General features: G+C 39.7%; 1 protein-coding gene and 1 pseudogene across 2 annotated transcripts in view; one reads left to right on the top strand and one right to left on the bottom strand.

The window, feature by feature from the left end:
- Positions 1–16,670, bottom strand: part of SYT14 (synaptotagmin 14) — a 146,377-nt gene that overhangs the window by 76,829 nt on the left and 52,878 nt on the right. The gene's annotated exons all lie outside the window — the stretch shown is intronic.
- On the top strand, positions 4,897–15,268 carry LOC148775077 (uncharacterized; annotated as a pseudogene).

Here is a 16,670-nt window from a genome sequence, read left to right as displayed (position 1 = left end):
TGAAGCTAGGATACATCTCACTGCTCTTATCTATATGGCAAAGAGTAGATGCCACTCAACGAATGAAAAAAAAAAAAAGGACTGGGAACAGAAGAAGACAAGGATTCTGACTCTCATTACTTTTGTTCTGCACGGTACTTGAAGTCCTAGCAATAGAATTTAGGCAAGAAAAAAAAGACATCCAAATTGGAAAGGAAAAAGTAAAACTATCTGTATTGGGAATGACATGCTATATATAGAAAACTATAAAGAGTCCACACAAAAAACTTTTTAGAACTAATAAACATAATCAGTAAAGCTGCTGGATACAAATATCAATGTAAAAATCAGTTGAGTTTTTGTCAACTCACATGAACTGTCATAAAAATAAGTTAAGGGAAAAGTCCCAATTAAAATTGCATGTAAAGGATCCACCTGCCAATGCAGGAGACACGTGAGACGTACATTGGACCCCTAGGTTGGGAAATCCCCTGGAGAAGGAAATGGCAACCCACTCCAGGATTCTTGCCTAGGAATTCCCATGGACAGAAAAGGCTGGTGGGCCACCGTTCACGAAGTCGCAAAGAGTCAGACACACAGAAGCTGAGCATGCACAAGCATGCACCAAGGAATAAGTTTAACCAAAGAGGCGAAATACCTTTACACTAAAAACTGTAAGACACTGATGAAAGGAACTGAAAAATGCTCAAATAAATGGAAAGACATTCTGTGTTTATGGTTTGGAAGAATATTGTGAAAATAGTCATACTATCCAAAGCAATCTACAGATTCAATGCAATAGCTATCAATATTCCAATGGCAATTTGTTTTCACAGAAATAGAAAAAAAAACCCTAAAATTTGTATGGAAACACAGAAGATTTCAAAAAGCCAAAGAGATCTTGAAAAAGAAGGAAAAAGTGGGAACTATAAAACTTCCTGATTTGAAAGCATATTACAAATCTACATTAATCAAAACAGGATGTTACTGGCACAAAAGCAGATACATTGTCCAACGGAACAGAGAGAGCCCAGAACTAAAGCTACATATGTATGGTCAATTAACTTATGATAAACGAGCCAAGAAAATACAGTAAGGAGAGGACGGTTTCTTTAATAAATGGTGATGGGAAAACTGGACAGCGCATAGGCAAAAGAATGGTACTGAACTACTGTCTTGCATCATATACATTAATCAACTTGGAATGGATGAAATACTTGAATATAAGAACTGAAGCCATGAAACTCACAGAAAAAAACAGTGTGTAAGCTCCTTGACATTGGTCTTAACAACGTTTTAGATCTGACACCAAAAGTAAAGGCAATAAAAGCAAAAATAAACAAGTAGGATTACATAGAACTAGCTTCTTCACTGCAAACAATCCACAAAATTAAAAGTCAACCTACAGAATGGTGGAAAATATTTACAAATCACGTTATCTGGTGAGGTGTTAATATCCAAAACACATGAAGAACTCACACAACTCAGTGAGAAAACTAGGAATCTGACTGGAAAATGGGTTGAGAAACTAAAAAACATCTTTGGAAAAAAACTGTTTTCCAAAGAAGATATGCAAATGACCAAGAGAAACATGAAAAAGGTTTCCAATCACTAATCATCACAGAAATGCAAGTTATCCACCATGAAATATCAACTCACATCTGTCAGAATGGTGATTATCAAAAAGCCAAGAGATAACTAGTGCTGGGTAGGATGTGGAGAAGAGGGAATCCTTGCACACCACTGATGGAGTATGAACTGTTGAAACCACTATGGAAAACAAGATGACATTCTTCAAAAAAATAAAACTGAACTAGTATATGATCCAGCAATTCTACTTCTCCGTACTTCTCTGGAGGACAGGAAATCACTGTACTGAACAGGTATCTGCATTTCCGTATTCACCAAAGTATTATTTGTAATAGCCAAGACATGGAAACAGCTTAAGTGTCCATCAATGAATGAAGGGATAAAGACACTGTGGTTTATGCAGGCAATGGACTAGGTTCAGCCACAAAAGAGAAGCTGCCATCTGGGACAACAGGGATGGACCTTGAGGCCAATAATGTTAAATGAAGGAAATAAAAAAAAAAAGAAATACTGTATGATGTCACTTATACATAGAATCTTAAAAAAAAATGAACTCATGGATATGGAGAATAGACTGGTGGTGGGCAATAAATGGCAGGGTTGGGGTTGGGGGAAAGGGATGAAGGTGGTAAAAGGCACAACCTTCCAGTTACAAGATAAATAAGTCCTGGGGATGTAATGCACAGTGTTGACTATACTTAATTACACTGCACTGTATATTTAAAATTTGCTGAGAGTAGAATAAAAATAGATAAAAGTTCTTATCAGGAGAATAAATGTACAACTATGTAAAATGACTGATGTTAACTAAGCCTATTGTGATAATCACTTTGCAATATTTACATATTATCAAACCATTATGTTGTACATCTTGGAATAACACAAAGTTATATGTTAATTAAATCTCAATAAAACTGGGAAAAGTAAAAAATGACTCAATATTTTCCTTCCAAAAACTTATGCACTTTGGGAGTATAAAAACATGCACACATTAAACAAAACAAAAAAGTGGATGCCTAAAGATGCCAGGAAGGAGGAAGATAAAGGATCCTTGCTTTTCTTATCCATCAGTCTAGCAATTGATTTCAGTCTTTATTTTTATTAAAAAAAAAAATCTTCTCTTTATGTGGGTCCATTTCCACTTTTAATAATCCTTTTCTGAACTTCCTTTTGATGTGACCAGCACATATAGTCTCTGTCTGGTAATTACTTTATATCTGACTCCTTTGGCTTACTCTTTCACACATCAAGTCCCTGTGTAGCTGCCACCAACTGTGGTACTTACACAGCTGACCTCCAGTCATCTGGATCTTATTTAGAGTTAGTGTCACTGTGGTCCAAAGACTAAGGCATAAGTTATCCCAAAGAAGTTTACTGATATTTAAAGATGCTAAGTAGGCTCCACGGGTTGATTTCAATATTGTTTCTGGATTTGAGAGAAACAACTTTAAAGCTGTGAAGTGGAATATATATTTTGGAATACACAGATTTATATATAAACATTGGGATTTATAAATTATGTAAGTTTATATAATTATATATTATTGTATAAATCCTCAAAGCTTTGAATATAATTACCACCCTTTTTTGTTTAATTTTCACTTTACTCTTGCATTTTACTTTTCAAAATGAAGAAGGCCAAATGTATCTGGAATCTAAATTTCATTAAAAAGATAGTTATGAGGATTTCTTCCTTAACTTTCTGCAATAATATCTTTTTCTCTCTAGCTGTTAACTGCTTTTCACTGTCTACACAGTGTAAGAACTTGGCTTAAATTGAATTGATGTTGGAAAAATTTTAAGACAATTGTTTTATAAAATAGCACAATTTATGTCAGAGTTGTTAGATTACACTATAAACATCCAACCTTAGAAAGAAATTTTTTGTGGGACTATCAAATACCAGAATGATAATGTCATACTCTTACTTTATTCCTCGTTTTACAACCCAATTTTATGGAACCCAACTCTATTTTATGGAAATGATATAAAAGGGTTCACGCAGGAATATATTTTAAGCATTTTAATTTGCCATTTGCATATTGCACAGCACCTAGAAAACAAGACAAAGTATCCTCCTACTTTAAGAAAAAAATAGGATGCACGCATATCTGGAATGTGACCTGTAGGTCTCAACACTGTGTTTTAAGACACTGGTTTTCAAAGTTTGGCAACTGCAGCTCTAAAAAGAGGTGAATATTCAACATCTGTAGAATTCATGCCTCTTTTCAGATGCCTGTGGAAATCTGCTAAAGTTTACCATATACTGGGTGATAACTTAAAGCTCAACACATTTCACAAAACTGGGAGTGTAAAGGGGATGTTTTCAAACCACACTGGAATTAAATTAAAAATCAGAAACAAAAATATAATAAAATTTATAGAAATCTAGATAAAATAACTAGAAATTAAGATAAACTTCTAAACTGCCCATGGATTAAAGGAGAAATCACAACAGAAATCAGAAAATACATTGGAAATAATGAGAATAAAAATAATCCATATAAATACTTGTGGAATGTGGCTAAGAAGGACAGTTACAGGCCTAAGTGCATATACTGGGGAGGGCAGGGGAGAGAGGAAGGTTGAAAACCATAATCTGAGTACCCATTTTAAGACGTTTTTAAAAAACAAACAAATGAAATTCAAAGGAAGTAGGAAGAATGAAAGAAGGAGCAGAAATCAGAAATAGAAAACATGCATAAAAAAATGCATACAACAGAAAAGCATTAGCAAACCAAAGGAGAAGGAAATGACAATCCACCCCAGTATTCTTGCCTAGAGAATCCCGTGAACAGAGGAACCTGGCGGGCTGCTGTCCATGGGGTCGCACAGAGTTGGACATGACTGAAGAAACTTAGCATGCATGCATAGGAGAAGGCAATGGCAACCCACTCCAGTGTTCCTGCCTGGAGAATCCCAGGGACAGAGGAGCCTGGTGGGCTGTTGTCTATGGGGTCGCACAGAGTTGGACACAACTGAAGTGACTTAGCAGCAGCAAATCAAAATAAAATCCATTGAGAACAGTAATAAAATCGATAAGATGCTAGAAGAGACTAGTCAAGAAGAAAAAGAGATGTCATAAATTAGTAATCTCAAGAATAAAAAAGAGGACATCATTTCAAATCCTTGACACATAGAAAGACAGCAAGCTTTCCCTTTGTTCTTCCCTTTCTGGAAATCTGCCAGTCCCGAAGCTATTCAGTGGGCAGAGGGAGGCAGCGGTCCACACTGCTGGTGGCACCAGAGGCCACGTGGGCCAGAGCCACGAGTCAGAGCTCACGGAGGGCAGAGAGGGCATCCACACATGGGGCAGTGCCATGCAGCATGACGGAATCTAGTCTGGGTGAGCCGGGTGAGCACAGCACAGGGAGCCAGAGCCTCAACAGGGTACATGGGTTCCCCACGGAAAGGAAGCCTAGCCCGGGCAACAGAACCCAGAGTGAGGAGTGTGCCCACAATGAGGGCAGGGGCCAGAGCGGGAGGAGAACCAGGGAAAAAACTGGAACAAACCCTGTGATTCTGGGTTAACAGGAAAAGATATCAGTGTGAATTCAGGTGTTTAGTAGTAGGCAGAAATACAGTGTAAATATGCATATAACGTGTACATACACACACATTCCTGAGTATCCACGGCTTAAGAAAAACCCTTTGACAGCAACAAGCATACCTAAGCGTTCCAATCCTGGCTTCTCGATCCGTTCTTCACTAAAAGCAATCAGGACTCCATGAAGAAATGTCTAATTCCAGGGCTGAGGAAAGGAAAATACAAAACAAGCCTAGACAAGCTTCTTGTGTTGAGAGTAAGGACCCACTCAAAGAATGATGAGGTTATGTCAAAAGGACAAAGAAACCAGCTTGAAGGGGGTCACACTGACCAAATCTCACTAACAATTTGACCTTCAAAATAAATAATCACAATAATGGATCATAAGACAGGGAGGAAAAGAGAAAACCACGAGTCCACCTAGATATAAACAAACACAAAAATAAACTGGAAGAACTTTGAGAAAATAGGTCATTTTTGTAGTTAGAGATGCACTCTGATGAGGGTTTAATCATCAAGAGCAATTTAGTGAAGAAGCCTAGTAGATACCTCCTTAATGATGAGATCAAAGGGAACATTCTGAGTAATGGAATCAATCAAAATTGTGCATCATCTGCTAAGATGCAATGAGAGGAATATGCCACCACTTCCAGCTAGAGGTGCGTAACCTGAATCTCATCATGAGGAGTATCAGACAAACTCAGATATCAAAAAGGAAAAAGTGTAATAGTCAAAAGGGGAATGACTGAAGAACCATTCTAGACTAAAGGAGACTAGCAAGAAAAGGTAACTAAATGCAAGATTTTGAATTTGATCTTTTTGTTATAATAACATTATTTGGACAACTGTTGACCTTCAGTAGGTTCTGAGAATTAAATGGTAGATACTGGGAGGGATTGGGGGCGGGAGGAGAAGAAAGAGGACGACAGAGGATGAGATGGCTGGATGGCATCACCGACTCGATGGACATGAGTTTGAGTGAACTCCGGGAGTTGGTGATGGACAGGGAGGACTGGCGTGCTGCGATTCATGGGGTCGTAGAGAGTATGACACGACTGAGCGACTGAAATGAATATGTCAATATATCAATATTAGTGCCTTAATTTTGATGGTTACGTTAAGGCTATGTAAGAGAATATTCTTGCTTGTAAAAAATATACACTAACGTATTTGAGGGTGAAGAAGTAACCCATTTACCCTCAAATGGTTTAAGGTGGAAAAAAGGACTAAAAAGTTTTGATATACAAATGCAGGATGGATTTAACATTAGAAAATGAATCTATCAAAGTCATTGCATTGAAAGAATAAAGGTTAAAAGTAATGTGATAATTATAACAGATTTTAAAAATCATTTGATATAATTAATTATTAAATTAGGATTAAAGATTTCTGTGCAAATGAGGAATAGAAGGCAATTTCCTTTAACTCATAAAGGGTATCTCTGAAAGTCCTCTGTGTGTGCACGTGTGCAAAGTCACTTCAGGCGTGTCCGACTCTTTGTGACCCCATGGACTGTAGCCCGCCAGGCTCCTCTGTCCATGGGATTCTCCAGGCAAGAATACTGGAATGGGTTGCCATGCCCTTCCCCAGGGGATCTTCCCAACCCATGGAGTGAACCCACGGCTCCTGTACTGCAGGCAGATTCTTTACCTCTGAGTCACCAGGGAAACCAAAAGTCCTATAGTAAACATAAAATTTACTGGTAAAATGTTGAAAACTTTACCTCTGAGATCAAGAATAAGACAAGATGCCTATTATCATCAGTTATATTCAACGATGTACCAGAAAGGTGAAAAGACAACTCTCAGAATGGGAGAAAATAACACCAAATGAAACAATTGACAAAGGATTAACCTCCGAAATATGCAAGCAGCTCATGTAGCTCAATACCAGAAAAACAAACAACCCAATCAAAAAGTAGGCAGGCCAATTCAGGTTAATGCATATCAAAACCCATCACAATATTATCATTATCCTCCAATTAAAATAAGTTAAATAACTTCAAAAAAAGCAGGCAGAAGATCAAGTAGACAGTTCACCAAAGAAGGCACACAGATAGCTAATAAACACACGAAAAGATGCTCAATATTGCTTATTATCAGAGAAATGTGAATCAAAACTTTAATGAAATAATCACCTCACATCAGTCAGAATGGCCATCTTGTTTGACAGAAAATAACAAAATTCTGTAAAACAATTATCCTTCAATTAAAAAATAAATAAAGTGGTGAAAAAAAATCTACAAAATCTATAAACGCTGGAGAGGGTGTGGAGAAAAGGGAACCCTCTTGCACTGTTGGTGGGAATGCAAACTCATATAGCACTATGGAGGACAGAATGCAGGTTCCTTAAAAAGCTAGAAATAAAACCCAACAATCCTACTACTGGGCATAAACCCTGAGAAAATCATAATTGAAAAAGACAAATAGACCCCAGTGTTCACTGCAGTACTATTTACAATAGAAGCAGAAATACAATGGAAGCAACCTAGATGTCTATCAACAGATGAATGGATAAAGAAGCTGTAATACAAATATATAGTGGAATATTACTCAGTCATAAAAGGAAGGCATTTGAATCAGTTCTAATGAGGCAGATGAACTGAGAGCCTATTATACAGAGTGAAGTAAGCCAGAAGGAGAAAAACAGATATTGTTTATCAACACATATATATGAATCTAGAACGATGGTACCGATGAACCTATCTGCAGGGCACCGGTGGAGACACAGACCTAGAGAACAGACTTAGGGACGTGGCGGGGGAGGAGGGGCTGGGACGAACAGAGAAAGTAGCATGGAGACATATGCACTGCCACATGTAAAATGGACGGCCAGTGGGAACTTGCTTCTGGGAGCTCAAACTGGTGCTCTGTGACAACCCAGAAGGGTGGGGTGGGGTGGGGGGAAGGGAGGTTCAAGATGGAGGGGACATATGACTAACTATGGCTGACTCATGTGGATGTATGGCAGGAACCAACATAATACTGTAAAGCAATTATCATTCAATTAAAAATAAATTTTTTTAAAAAGGAAAGACAACAACGTGCCGGAGGTCTAGCTAATGGGATAAGCTGAGAAAAAGAAAGGGATTGGAAAGAAAGAAATAAAACTGCCATTATGTTCAAATGATGACTGTAATATAGAAATCTCAAAATAATTTAGAGATAATTAGACTTACCATATTTAGAAAGAATACTATGAGAGAACTATTTAAAAAATCAACTGAATCTCCAAACACAAGCAATGAAAAAATAGGAAGTGAAACTGAAAAACAATCCCACATATAATAGCAATAGATAAAATCAAATATTCAAGCTGGATTTAGAAAAGGCAGAGGAACCAGAGATCAAATTGCCAACATCCACTGGATCACCAAAAATTGATAGAGTTTCAGAAAAACATCTACTTCTGCTTTATTGACTATGCCAAAGCCTCTGACTGTGTGTATTACAACAAACTTATGGAAAATTCTTAGAGATGGGAATACTACCAGACCACCTGACCTGCCTGAGAAATCTGTATGCAGGTCAAGAAACAACAGTTAGAACTGGACATGGAATAGCCCACTGGTTTCCATATCGGGAAAGGCGTACATCAAGGCTGTATATTGTCACCCCGCTTATTTAACTTATATGCAGAGTACATCATGAGAAATGCTGGGCTGGAAGAAGCACAAGCTAGAATCAAGATTGCCGGGAGAAATATCAATAATCTCAGATATGCAGATGACACCACCCTTATGGCAGAAACGGAAGAGGAACTAAAAAGCCTCTTGAGGAAAGTGAAAGAGAGTGAAAAGGTTGGCTTAAAGCTCAATATTCAGAAAACTAAGATCATGGCATCTGGTCCCATCACTTCATGGCAAATAGATGGGGAAACAATGGAAACAGTGAGAGACTATTTTTTGGGCTCCAAAATCACTGCAGATGGTGACTGCAACCATGAAATTAAAAGACGCTTACTCCTTGGAAGAAAAGCTATGACCAACCTAGATAACATATTAAAAAGCAGAGACATAACTTTGACAACAAAGGTCAGTCTAGTGAAAGCTATAGTCATGTATGGATTGAGAGTTAAGACTATAAAGAAAGCTGAGTGCTGAAGAATTGATGCTTTTGAACTGTGGTACTGGATGAACAGGGAGGACTGGCGTGCTGTGATTCATGGGGTCGCGGAGAGTCGGACACGACTGAGCGACTGAACTGAACTGAACTGAACTGGAGAAGACTCTTTTGAGCGTCCCTTGGACTGCAAGGAGATCCAACCAGTCCATCCTAAAGGAGATCAGTCCTGAATATTCATTGGAAGGACTGATGCTGAAGCTGAAACTCCAATACTTTGGCCACATGAAGCGAAGAAGTGACTCATTGAAAAAGACCCTGATGCTGGGAAAGATTAAAGGAGGGAGGAGAAGGGGATGACAGAGGATGAGATGGTTGGATGGCATCACCGACTCGATGGCCACGAGTCTGAGTAAGCTCCGGGAGTTGGTGATGGACAAGGAGGCCTGGTGTGCTACAGTCCATGGGGTCGCAGAGAGTCGGACACGACTGAGCAACTGAACTGAACACCAAATATCTAAAAATAAACTTCAGAAAACACCTTGCTGCTGTTTTGGGGGTTTACTATCATAATGCATACTCTGAAAGCCAACGGCAGAATCTACAGTTTGCCTTTCCAAGCAATGTCTATGTGCTATATAGGAAGGGACAACTGGAAACTACTGCGGACTCCTTTCTTTAGCAACATGACATCTCAAAGGAAAAGCAGAGATTAGTCTTAGTCAGAGGCTTGAGGTGTGGCGAAGGCCTCCACTAGTTTGGCCTCTACAAAAATTAAAAGAATTGAAAAAAATAATGGCAGAAAACCATAAACAGAATTAGAAGATGACATCAAGTGGCGCTGCCACTCCAGATGGAGCCTCCTTACAGAGCAAATTAACACAGCCTTGGTATTTGATACAGAGCTTTAATTTAGCAAATGCCTTTCCCTTCATAGCAATCCAGAGTGAACAAAAGTAACAGGTTATTTACATCTCATCTGGTGAACACAGCAATACTTCTACTGCCCTACTTCAGGAAAACATAATAAAATATTCTTGTTCTCTGCCATGATCTACTTTGCAGACACCCTGGCTGCCTTCACATTCCAAACAACATCTCCTTGAACCTGTTCTAGAAGACAGCAAGCTATTAGGACTTATAAGAGTAGAAGACTGGACAGATGAAATTTCTTGGTAAGTATACATGTGTGATGAAAGTGAGAACTAAATCTTAAGGAAATACAGGGGACTTGCCTCGTCAATCAAGTTCTTGAGGATCCAGGGTTTGGTTGGAATATTCCTCCCAAGGTCAAAGAGAATTTGTTACCCCTTGTCTGCCTGACACTAGGGAGACAAAAATTTGGTTGGCCTCTTTAACCTTGAAGAGCAGCACATTCCACAATTGAGTATACACTCTGATATTTTTATAAGGTAAAATAAAAAGCTATTAGCTTTGAGTGGCACCCAGAGCAAGGTAAATCTCTCCAGGTGATCCAGGTACTGTGGCATAAACTCTACACTTGACCTTTAAGATTCAGCAAACCAGATGGTCCTCCCAACGACTGTGGTAGGTCATGATGCTTAAAAGTATCACTGAGAAGTTCTGAGGGTAGACCGGCATGGGAGGGCTTTTGATTTTAAAAAAAGGGATGTTTTTGTACCTCCAAACATTTTATTAGAAGACACAGATCACATTATTTTTGTACCATGCCTTAAAACCCTAATCCTTCCTGCTTTATTTCCCTGATAACTTGAAATAATTTCTGATTTAACCAAACTTCACATGTAGTTACTTTCTAACAGTACAATCTTATTCAGTGCATCTACTTTCTGAGTAGAAAATATCATTGCCTCTCATTTCTTGACTCTTAGGTTTTGATAAAAATATTTTACACTCATTTCAGCAGGTGAAGCTTAAGTGGTTTGTCCAGTACATAGCAGCTTGCATGTGATCACCTAGCTACTGAGTTATAAATGTCAAGCTGCATTCCACCATCAAGGGAGATTGGCAGATCTTGCATGAGGACTGGGGAGGCTCGAAAGCAAAGGAGGTATTATGATTGTCTTGCTACGCCTGCATGCATAGCCTCACAACTATGCTGATTAAAAAATTATGTCTAGGACTTCCCTGGTGGTACTGTGGATAAGAATCTGCCTACCAACGCAAGGCACATGGGCCTGATCCCTGGTCTGGGAAGATTCCAACGCCATGCAGCAACTAAGCCCATGTGCCACACTACTAAGCTCACACTCTAGAGCCCAGAAGCCATAACCACTGAGGCCATGCACAGAGGACTGCGCATGTACAGAAGTACAGAAGACTGCATGCTCTACGCCCATGAACCGTAACTACGCAGCCCACATGCTGCAACTACTGAAGTCCGTGTGCCCTAAAGCCTGTGCACCACAATGAAGAGTAGCCCCTGCTCGCTACAAGTAGGGAAAGCCCATGCACAGCAACGAAGACCCAGCACAACCAAAAGTAAAACACAAAAAAACCCCAAAAAACAATTATGGCTAATGATATGCCCAAAACCAGAAGTGGAATGTTCTGGGATTATAAAGATTTATCATCTTTCAGAGGCCCTGAGAGGTAAGAAAGAAGGAAACTCTTCTCAGCGGATAGAAGAGATTTTAAAAGTTTCATGGACGGTTTTATCATGAAAGGAAGTTGAATACAGTAAAAAACATTTCTCCACCAAGTATATTTTGCTACCGTTGAATAGTGTTCTATCAGTGTTAACCATAGTAAGTTGGTTGTTTTTTGTTGCTGAAGTCTTCAACATCCTAACTGATTTTCAATCTACTTTTCTTACTCCTTACTAAGACAGAAGTACTGAATCTTTTGAATATAATTGCTAATTTCTATTTCTCCTTTGCTTCAAGTTTATAGAAACTGCTATTCAGGACTGTTATATCTTCTTGATGAACTGACTCAAATTGTGTAAATGTCTCTCTTTATCCCTGATAAGAATACTTATTCTAAAATACTCTTTGATATTAATATATATAGCCTCCTCAGCTTTCTCTGAGTTCATGTTTGCATGGTAGGTATATCATTTTTTTCTATCCTTTAACTTTTAAATTATCTATGACTTTATATAAAAATTAGGTTTCTCATATATATATTTGGATACTGCTTTTATATATACAGTCTTGCTTTAAAAAATCTCATATGACAATCTTTGCCTTTTAATTTGCATATTTAAATCGTTTAGATTTAGTGTAATTACCAAAATCAAGGACTGACAAGTTTTCTCTAACAGAATAAATAGTTTAGACTTTGTAGGCCACACAGAGTGTCTATCACACATTTTTTGTGTGCGTTTATGAGTTTTATAATACTTTGAAACTATAAAGATCTGTTATATAAATACAACAGAATATTATTCAGCCATAAAAAGGGATTAAATTCTGCTATTTGCTATGACATGAATGACATTAAAGAATCTTAAATACATTGTGTTAAGCAAAATAAACCAGACAAAAGAGGGCAAATATTGTATGCTTCCATTTATATAAGTTACTTAGAGTAGTCAACTCATGGAGACAGAAAGGATAAGGTGACAGAAAGGTGACTGGCAGGAACTTGGGGGAGTGGGGAATGGAGAATTAATAGTTTAACAGGTACAGAGTTTCAGTTTGAGAAGATGAAAAAGTATGGATGGTGGCGATGGTTGTACAACAATGTGAATTTACTTAATGTCACTGAAATGTACATTTAAAAGGTTTAAAATGTAAATTTTGTCATATATGTTTTTCATAATTAAGAAAAATGTAAAAATCATTTCAAACACACAGGCCATACAAAAACAGGCTGCATGCCAAATTTGCTTCACGGGGTATAGTGTACCTATAACTCATCTATATGTTTGAGTCAAATCTGCCCTCCTGTAATCTGTTTATTTGCCCTAATTATTCTTTGTTCATTTTTATTCTGACTTCTTTTGGATTGAGTACTTCTATGATTCAATTTTCTCTCCACTATTACCTTGCTAGCCATCAGTTCTGTTTTATTTTCCAGTGGTTCGTCTAGGATTTATAGTATCTGTAACGTCAGAAAATTCATCTTCAAATAATTTCATATATAATATAAAAATCTTACAATAGAATACATCTCCTTCCATTTTTTGTGTTATTTTCATATATTTTTACTTCTACATACTTAGGTTCTACATAGTAATCAATAATAATCACGACTCTTAATTACCACTAGAGATGCAAGTAAGCTACATATGAAATAGAAATGAGAAAGATTTCCATTAAAAATTAAAGAATTCTCATGCTTAAGGAATAAATTCTGTTATCTTTGAGGAATATAGATAACTTGTGACATACAGCATTCATATTACATCAGAGATGCAATAAATCTATTAAAGTATAGCTGACTTTATTTCCAAGTGCAGTTTCTAGATATCTCGTACTTCTCGTCTCCAACATTTTATAGGCTCCTAAAATTTTACACGTTTACGTCAATCAGCATACAAAATAAGCTTATAAGTGAATGAAAGTAAAAAATGAATATAACTGAATTACAGCGGCCCGGGGTAAGAGGCCAGGGGAGCCTACCTGGGCCGCGGGGCGGACGCGACGCGCGGCGGTCAGCAGGACGAGCTGGGCCGCTCTGTCCAGCCTGACCCGGCCGTGGACCCTGGAGGACGAGGAGCAACAGGAGGGGGTACGCCGGCGGCGACAGCGGAACCTGAGCTTTGCCACGGACAACGCGGACCCGCCGGCCCCCGAGAGACTGCTGAGCGAGGAGGAAGCAGAGGGCCCGGGATCCCAGAGATGAGGAGGAGGCCTGGGCCGTCCTGGGGATGCGGCAGCAGTGGGGCAGAGGCGCCGGGGGGCCCCGTCCCGGGCCGCCGGAGGCCAGGCGGCCGCGCCCCGCGCCCAGGAGCAGGCGCAGTCGCCGTCCGGCCGGAGAAGCCGTCTGCTGCGCGGAACACACTTGCGCCAGAAGCGAGCCCGGACCCTGAGCGCCCAGCCCCAGCCCCAGCCCATGGTCCGTGTCCCAGGAGACCTCTGTGCTGGAGGAGAGCGCCGTCGCAGGAAGGAGGGCGGCTCCAGACAGAGCCAACGTCTCAGAAAGCCACCGTCTTCGAGAAGACGCCGGCCCCCGAGACGCAGCCGGCCCCGGGCAGGGCCAGGCCTGGAAGCACCCGGCCTCAGCGGAGCGCCCGTCCAGCCCCGGGAGGCAGCGGGGCGCTGGGGCTGAGAAGGAGCCCGAGTCCTCGGCGGGGCCCCTGCCCGGGGCTGGCGGCCTCCCGCCCGTCTCTCTGCAGCTAAGGACCCCCAGCACGGAGGATGAGGCCGAGGCCCCCTCGCCACCACGGGCCTCGCCAGCCTCCAGCAGCGCCCTGCACCATCTCCTTCCCGATGAGCCCCCGGAGAGACAGCTCAGAGGCGGCCTTAACCCACCGCACCAGTGTGAGGCTCCCGGCCAGCTCCGTCAAAATACGCCCGAAGCTGCGGCGATACCACTTGGCCACACAGAGATCAGAGTCCGTCAATGCAAGCCTGTCCCGCACGGAGTTGCTCGTGGCTCCCGTGGATGTCACCAGCAAGCGCCACCGCTTTGAGAAAGAGCCGGTGGGCCAGAGCCGAGAGGGCCCGGCCTGCAGCCGCAAGGAGCACTTGTAGCTCAGGGGTGTGCCGTCACGGCTCAACCTGTCAATCCGCAGCACCCAGGAGTCGGCACAGCGGGCCCGCAGAACCAGGAGACGCAGAGCGAGTTGGCAGCTGGCAGGAGGCCCCAGTGGAGGAAGAAGCCAGAGCTCCCGCTGGGTGCCGAGGACCGTCAGGTCGCCCCGCTGGCTCCGTGCACCTCTCCCAGGCTGGTCCCCACCGTCCCTGCGCCGCTGGCAAGGCTGAAGGAGCCGCGCTGACCCCTCCCAGGCCCTGCCTCGCTCCCCTTCACGCCCCACCTGCTGCCCTGGCCAAGCCGTGCTGTGCCCCCTCCCCACTCTCATTTAAGAGCTGATAAAGTCAATCACTCTCAGGTGTGACCAACAGTACCTTAAAAAAAAAAAGCTGAATTACAAAATCTTATCTGCTACATTTCCCATTGTGTTTTTTATTCATATAAGACAGAAGATTGTTTTCACATGTCTGAGTTTTAATTTAATTCAATCATTAATCTGAAATAATAAATTTTATTTATTTGCCTGATTTGATGTATCAAACCAGAAAATAAAATGTAAGTACTAAAATGCAAATGTTATACTCTAATTGATACTAATTGATACTACAACACATACCAAATATTTAATTTTAAAATCAGCTCAAGCCTTGTTGAGTTTATATATTACATCTTTTGCCATGAATAATCTGGTGAGAAATTTTTGTATTTGTTTTATGAAATGGAAAAAAAATAATGTTCTTATAAAGACAAAAGAGTAATTCAGTTCTGGCCTGTAGAATATACATAGATTTACACAGGATGATGTTAAAAGTGTAGCTGGAGGTGGGGGTGGGGCTTATATACTAATAAAGACAAGAATAAGAACAACTAATTATCTTTTACTTATGACAAAAACTGGGGATGTGATCTCAATTCTTTGAGAATAAAACAATAAGGCAGATTTCATTACCATTTTGTGTTAAAAGACTTCAGGCATTCTGAGGATTTTTATTTTTTTCATTTTTATAACACCAAGTAACCAGACACTTCAAAAATAGATGGTTGAAACAGTAGCAATTCAGGATTATGAAGCAGTTAAGTGCTTCACAATGTTGATGTAATATAGCAATTATAGACCTTTGTAATTCAGCAAAAAGGCTTTGTTTTCTTTTATTCATATTGAAACTATACAATAATAATGCCTCCTTATTTTCACAGAAAAGGGCTCATGTTTTTTTTTTTTTAATTTGCATTAGTGTTTTGACCATTGTTATGAACTCACCATTTGAAATTTATTATTTTGTAACTAAAAATAAAATGAAGCACTAAGGGGGAAAAAGGTTGTATAATGTTAGAATTTTGATTAGCAATCACAGCTGCACCAGAATTAGTTTCTATAGCAACAGGAAGAAATAATGTGTTGAATTGCAATGCAATACAAGATTATTCTTTACAGATTGCAATTCAAAAGGAAATTTTTAAAGAATTTTGTCTTAAAAGAATTATTAATCTTTTATCCACCATAATTCTCCAACAGAAAATACTTAATTATTCTAGTCTACTTTTCCAGAATCCTATTTTAATTCATTCAAATGTAATAGGTTCCAAAAAAGATTGAAATTTAATATACCTGAACAATAAGAATTTTGGCTACTGTCTTATATTTTAAAATAAAAATTTATGGACTCATCCTCACACATTGTGTAGATAGAAAGTATGTTTGCTAGGTACATTAGAATCTATAAGAAAAAGCCTGAAGGGTGCTGTTTTGAATAAACTATGTTGGAGGGATAAGAATTAAAAATAATAAACAAATTCCACATTTCTATCAATATGAAACTAAGCCTACTTTTTATCAATGTGTACTCACAGGTTCAAATTATGGTTAA

This window comes from Moschus berezovskii, chromosome 17, assembly GCF_049115385.1.
Source record: "Moschus berezovskii isolate FMDL1 chromosome 17, NW_MosBer_1.0, whole genome shotgun sequence".
NCBI lineage: Eukaryota > Metazoa > Chordata > Mammalia > Artiodactyla > Moschidae > Moschus > Moschus berezovskii.
The sequence above is the reverse complement of the archived record's forward strand: the minus strand, read 5'-3'. Positions and strand labels throughout refer to the sequence as shown.